This window comes from Salvelinus fontinalis, chromosome 41 (assembly GCF_029448725.1).
Source record: "Salvelinus fontinalis isolate EN_2023a chromosome 41, ASM2944872v1, whole genome shotgun sequence".
Classification (NCBI taxonomy): domain Eukaryota; kingdom Metazoa; phylum Chordata; class Actinopteri; order Salmoniformes; family Salmonidae; genus Salvelinus; species Salvelinus fontinalis.
This window is the reverse complement of record NC_074705.1, coordinates 11353811-11360600: the sequence shown is the minus strand read 5'-3', so window position 1 is coordinate 11360600 and position 6790 is coordinate 11353811.

The following is a 6790-nucleotide window of genomic DNA, read 5'->3' as shown; positions in this document are numbered from 1 at the left end:
GCCAGTATGAAGGAAGTTAGAGGTACAGTGGTTCCTCCTTTAAAAGTTGCGTGACACTGCAGCACACCTTGCAGACTGCTGCAGATTTCTATGACGCGTTATTTAAATGTCAGCCATTTTTACCACTAATGCACGTTATTGCTAGTTTGACCACCAGAGGGCATCTTTGAGAAGCATTTGATAGTCTTCCATATTGGCATTACTAGAGAATTTTATATATATTTGGGAAGAACATAGTACATGGGATTGATTTTAAGAAATTTTGTTTAATTAATTTGATTAATATTATGGTGTTTCTATTCCAAGAAAAACGAAAAACACAACCTTCAGGGTTTCCGTTAGGATGGAATAGAAATTATGGCGCTGTACAACGTGACGGTCAGGAGTAGGCTACAGCACAAGAGGATTCTAAATTAATATCTAAGGGGCATAACATTTCCACACCGTTATTTTATTGTAACCAATACCAAAACGGAGATTCAGTGAAAATAAAAATCTAATTGATTTATCAAGACCAGTCTCCATGCTTGTCTCAGAGCAGCATGAAATGATGCTGAAATAGTTTTGCTTCAAATCCTGTTGCTTCTAACTTCAATATGCTTTTAAAATAAGACCTACCTACACCACTTTAAAAGGCACATTACTCAACACTAGTGAGACTCATTTCACCTACTGTAACGGCTTTCTTCCATAGGTGAAGGAGAGGACCAAAGTGCAGCGTGGCTAGTGTTCAACATGTTTAATAAAAGAACAAGTGAAACACTACAAACAACATCCAAAATAACAAAATGTGCCAAAACCGAGACAGACCTCTCTGGTGCAGACAACCACAGAGACAGGAAACAAACACCCACAAAATCCCAAAACAAAACAAGACTCCTATATATGATTCTCAATCAGGGACAACGAGTACCATCTGCCTCTGATTGAGAACCATATTAGGCTGGACATAGAAACAGACAAACTAGACACACAACATAGAATTCCCACCCAGCTCACGTCCTGACCAACACTAAACAAGCAAAACACATAATAACTCTGGTCAGGACGTTACACCTACGTTATGCCTACAGTATTTTTAGAAATATTTTTTTCAATGACGTGAGTCTCAGCCAATAATTGCATTTAGAGTATTGGAGGACTCTATATTAATTTCTAAGGGGCACTTTTCTTTAGGATCTGTGAGAATATCTGAGAAAATCTAAGGGGCTTTTATATAATTCTAAATCAAGTAATAATAATAATAATCACTTTGTTTAAAAAGTAATTATATTTTGGAGATTATTTAGTTTATTTATCCTAGAGTGAGCGAGAAAAAGGCCATTCTTGAAAATGGGGTGAGACATTCTCAAAATTGGTAAATAAAACCAGTTTGTGATTTAGAATTATTTATTTCTGGAGAAACCAAAAGCCACCTCATGGATCTCCCTGTGGCAGCCGACACGGGTGTCAAACCAGCATCTGTAGGAAAGCAGTTTGCTTTGCGATGTAGTGTTGAGAATGCAAGTAGATATCCATAGATAAAGGGCCTCATTGTAAAAATCCAGAAGTATCCCTTTAATGGCTGTGATAGAAAACTGAGCAAACCTCAACAATATTGTAGTTACTCCACAATACTAACCTACATGATAACTTAAAAAGAAGGAAGCCTGTCCAGAAATATTCCAAACATGCATTCTGTTAGCAATAAGTAAAAGTGCAAAACTTTTTTTACTGAATACGTTATGTTTGGGGCAAATCCAACACAACACAGCACTGAGTACCACTCTTCATATTTTCAAGCATGGTGGTGGCTGCATCAAGTTATGGATATGCTTGTCATTGGCAGGGACTAGGGAGCATTTTAGGATAAAAAAAATGGAATGGAGCTAAACACAGGTTAAATCCTAGAAGAAAACATGGTTAAGTCTGCTTTCCAACAGACACTGGACGACAAATGCACCTTCCAACAGGACAATAACCTAAAACGCCAGGCCAAATATACACTTACCAAGATGATATCAAGTGTTCCTGAGTGGCCTAGTTACAGTTTTAAATTGGCTTGGAAATCTATGGCAAGACTTGAAAATAGCTGTCTAGCGATGATAAACAACCAACTTGAAAAGAGTTGTAATAATAATATAATAAACATTGTACAATCCAGGTGTGCAAAGCTCGTAGGGAGGTACCCAGAAAGACTTAACAGCTGTAATCACGGCCAAACATCTATTAACTCAAGGGTGTGAATACTTAAGTAAATGACATATTTCTGAATTTCATTGTCAATCATTTTTTTATTTTATTCTAAAAACATGTTTTCACTTTGTCATTACGGGGTATTGTTTGAAGATGGTTAGAAAAACAACAACTATATTTAATCCATTTTGAATTCAGGCTGTAACACAACAAAACGTTGAATAAGTCAAGGGATATGAGTACTTTCTGAAGGCACTGTATCCGATGTATCAAGATGCAACACATAAAGCATGCATATTGCAGCGCCATGTTAGAAAAACATATTGGGAAAAAAGATAGAAACTCTGAATTCCAATTCCTTGTGGATGTGGCCCTATGAACTACAGTCTGCCAAGGTTGCTGAAAATCAATCATATGAAATATTGATGTATATCAAGGCAAGAGACAACAGAAGTGCACTGAGCTGTATACGGTTAAGGTCAAAAACAGGTGCTTGACCTCTCATGAGTTGAGTCCACATTGCATTAGACTTTTAGAAGATAACACAAATGCATTTTAACATAATATGATACATGAGGACGGCACCTGTTTTAATTTGTATCTATTGCTCCCTTTTGAACGTAACAATTTATTTGCCATGTTGAAATTGTAATTGTGTAGTATGCTTGAATTGTTGTTCCCATGGCACCATTGGGAATGAGACCCCGGTGTTAATGGGTTCCCCTGCTTAAATAAAGGTTATATATATAAATTACATATATATTACATATGATTAATCCAATATATATTATTGGATTAATTATAGTAATTGTCTGTGATCAAGACCAATCATTATCCTTACACTGGAGGCACTGACTACCTACCATCCCATGTTAACCTCATCACCATTTTACCACCATCCGAAGTTATAAATATGTTGAAAAGTATGAAGTACAGATTATATTTATTTTCCTTCTCTTAGAAATACATTACTTCATCTGGCATGCTGTTAGAATGTTCCAGCCTTTCTTCTGCTCTAAGAAACACGCTGGCACCTAGTTAACGTTCTCCTATAATGCATAGCTAAAATTCTTCCTCTGTGATACATACTTCATGTTCCCCTCCAATACTTCTGCACTGGAGCATGTAAAGCCCGGGCAACATCACACAGGGACCATATGTTCGCCCAAGCAGCTGTGGTCAATCTGTTAACAGACGATTTAAAATTAAATAGTTCCTTATCCGGCAACCAAATTAAGGGTGGTATTGGATCCTTTGTGTCAATTCCTTTGCAATTTGACCAGTAGAGTGGAGACCAATGGAGCATGGGTTCTTATCTTCCAGCCTCCTGCCCGTGAAGTTTAAAATATGTTCCTCGTCTAAGCCATAAAGAAAGAAAAAAAACTGTAATCACAGCCATATCTCCATGAACAGACCCTCATGCTCATCACAACATGTACATGTGACGGAAGGTTGTATTCACATTTAAAGGTGTACAAGTCAACTGCCATAGGAAAATCAGGCCTGCTGACTTCAAAATGTCCATCACAATGTATTGTGATTAAGATAATGATTATGCTTATCAGTGTTGTTGACGTACGTGGACGCAGGATAAAATGCTGTTTTTGAGATACTGACGTCTACAGCTGAGCCAATTGAAATGTTGTAGCATGGTTCATTCTCCTCACCTCCTAGTTGTTATTTACTTAGACTAAATAAGTCAAACCAATACCAGTTAGATTTTCTACTCTACTCTGTCCTTTTAGATCCGACGGAGCCATAGGATAGTGATGAGTATCTCTGAGCAGTAGAAGTAGGCCTTTATAAAACCAGGGATACGTTTAGTCCATGGCAAAGAGCCTCACCTGGAGACTTAATTTACTCTTCCGCCCTGTCCAAGCTATAGCATCAATGAAAGGGGGAACTGGCAGCCTTGCTTTGTCTGTCACACCCTGATCTGTTTCACCTGTCTTTGAGATTGTCTCCACCTACCTTCAGGTGTCACCTCTTTTCCTCATAAGTCCCTGGGTACTTATTCCTGTGTTCACTGCTTATCTGTTGCCAGTTCGTCTTGTTTGTCAAATCAACCAGCATGTTTTTCCGTTCTCCTGCTTTTTCATTCGCTCTGTTTTGCTAGTCCTCCCGGTTGTGACCTTTGCCTGGCTGGACTCTGAACCCGCCTGCCTGACCAAACTGCCTTCCCTGACCTTGAGCCTGCCTGCCATTCTGTACCTCCTGGACTCTGACCTGGTTTTGATCTTTTGCCTGTCCACGACCATTCTCTTGCCTACCCCTTGGAGTATAATAAATATCAGAGATTCAAACCATCTGCCTCCCATGTCTGCATCTGGGTCTCACGTTGTGCACTTATATTGTCACCACTAAACCATGTTACATAACAAGGCCTCTGTCCCACATGGCACCCTTTTCCCTATGTAGTGCACTACTCTTGACCTTAAAGTGCATCACGTAGGGAATAGGTTACCATCGGGCAAACAAGGCATTTCTGCTCCTCTGTCTATGGTGTCTCTGAGTGGACCCGCCATTTTCGTTTACAAAGTAAAATCGAAGCATCTCGCTGCAATTTTTAAGTGTGCATGCTCGCTCATTTGTATTAATTGAAAAACCCTTCACACTTCGCTGAGCGTGTCAGGATACCAATTCACTCCGTAGCCTCTGTAGTGCTAGCTCAGTCAAAATGGCTACCCGACAGTCTAGTTAACCTCTAACCCCTAGATTTTCACCTCCTTAGCTGTGAGCAAACTTGAATATGGCAGAGGTGCGTGTAAACACACAGCCTGATATCTGTGATATTCTATTTATCTTGTCTTACAGACAAGCCAATCTGGAGGCAGTGTTGGGACAGTGCACCTCAAATCGCCCTGGAGAGACTCAGATCTGGCCTTGTCTCTTTCAGCTAGGCATCAATGTAAATGATACCAGACTACCTGCTATGCTCAATCCCAGGAAAGGATTTTCCGAATCCAGGAAGACTATTTCCAGGAGCACACCTTAGTGACAAATGCAGCAAAGCAGCCAAATTCTACCTTCACAGTTCTGTATACCTCCTCAATGCTCTGATTGGGAAGCTGCCGTGTCAGGTTTTCCAATCTCTCCTCAGCCAATCTAAGAGAGGAAAGGGAAAGGAGGCAACACTCAATGCACCTTTTTATGTGTAAATGATTTCACAGGGGGTTTCGATCTCTCAGAAGCATGTATTTAAAAGAGAAAGAAGTGAAGAAGAAATGTAGAATGTTATGTTTATCAAGCAAACTTAATGAGATCAGAAACACACATTCAGGTTAAGGGTTCTAGTCATCTACTATTGAGTTACTGTCGCCTGTAAGCTTGATGCAGTTGATTACAAAATTCATTTCAGACTTATCTTGCCTTTGGGATTAGTAGCAATTGTGTTAGGTTGTCACCTTTGCTGCTGAATATTTGACATATCCCCTATTTTGTTCATGACAGGTTGATGAATAAAGCAAAGTCATCCTATGTGGGTGAATTGGAGAGGGGAATTTACAATGCCAGTTAGGACCATTTGCATATCGTTTGATTGCATGTTAAGTAAGCCCATTAAATACGATCTTGGAGGAGGATTTAGTATGTTTTTTGAGGGCATTATTGACGTAAAACAATTCTAATGTGTAATTAAATAGAACCTGCTTAGTAATTACTTTAATGACTGTGTCACTACACAATATGTTTTTAGATAGCATCTGAAATTATTTGCCACAGCTTAGCAATATTTGGGGAAAAAGCACTAAAACTGAGAGGAAAATTACCTTTCTCTATTCATTGAAGCAACACTTCAAAGAAAATGCTAGTAGAAGCTCAATCATTCTATGATCTGTCCTATAATTGATTTAGAGGTTTTATAGGGTTAACCTTTACCTTTTTACGCTTTGAGATTAATGACTTACAATGGCTTGCGAAAGTATTCACCCACTTGGCATTTGTCCTATTTTGTTGCCTTACAACCTGGAATTAAAATTGATTTTTGGGGGGGTTTGTATAATTTGATTTACACAACATGCTTACCACTTTTATTGTGAAACAAACAAGAAATAAGACAAAAAAACAGAAAACTTGAGTGTGCATAACTATTCATCCCCCAAAGTCAACACTTTGTAGAGCCACCTTTTGCAGCAATTACAGCTGCAAGTCTCTTGGGGTATGTCTCTATAAGCTTGGCACATCTATCCACTGGGATTTTTGCCCATTCTTCAAGGCAAAACTGCTCCAGCTCCTTCAAGTTGGATGGGGTCTGCTGGTGTACAGCAATCTTTAAGTCATACCACAGATTCTCAAATGGATTGAGGTCTGGGCTTTGACTAGGCCATTTCAAGACATTAAATGTTTCCCCTTAAACCACTCGAGTGTTGCTTTAGCAGTATGCTTAGGGTCATTGTCCTCCTCGAAGGTGAACCTCCGTCCCAGTCTCAAAACTCTGGAAGACTGAAACAGGTTTCCCTCAAGAATTTCCCTGTATTTAGCGCCATCAATCGTTCCTTCAATTCTGTCCAGTTTCCCAGTCCCTGCCGATGGTGTTCTCGGGGTGATGGGAAGTGTTGCGTTAGCGCCAGACATAGTGTTTTCCTTGATGGCCAAAAATATCAATTTTTATTCTCAT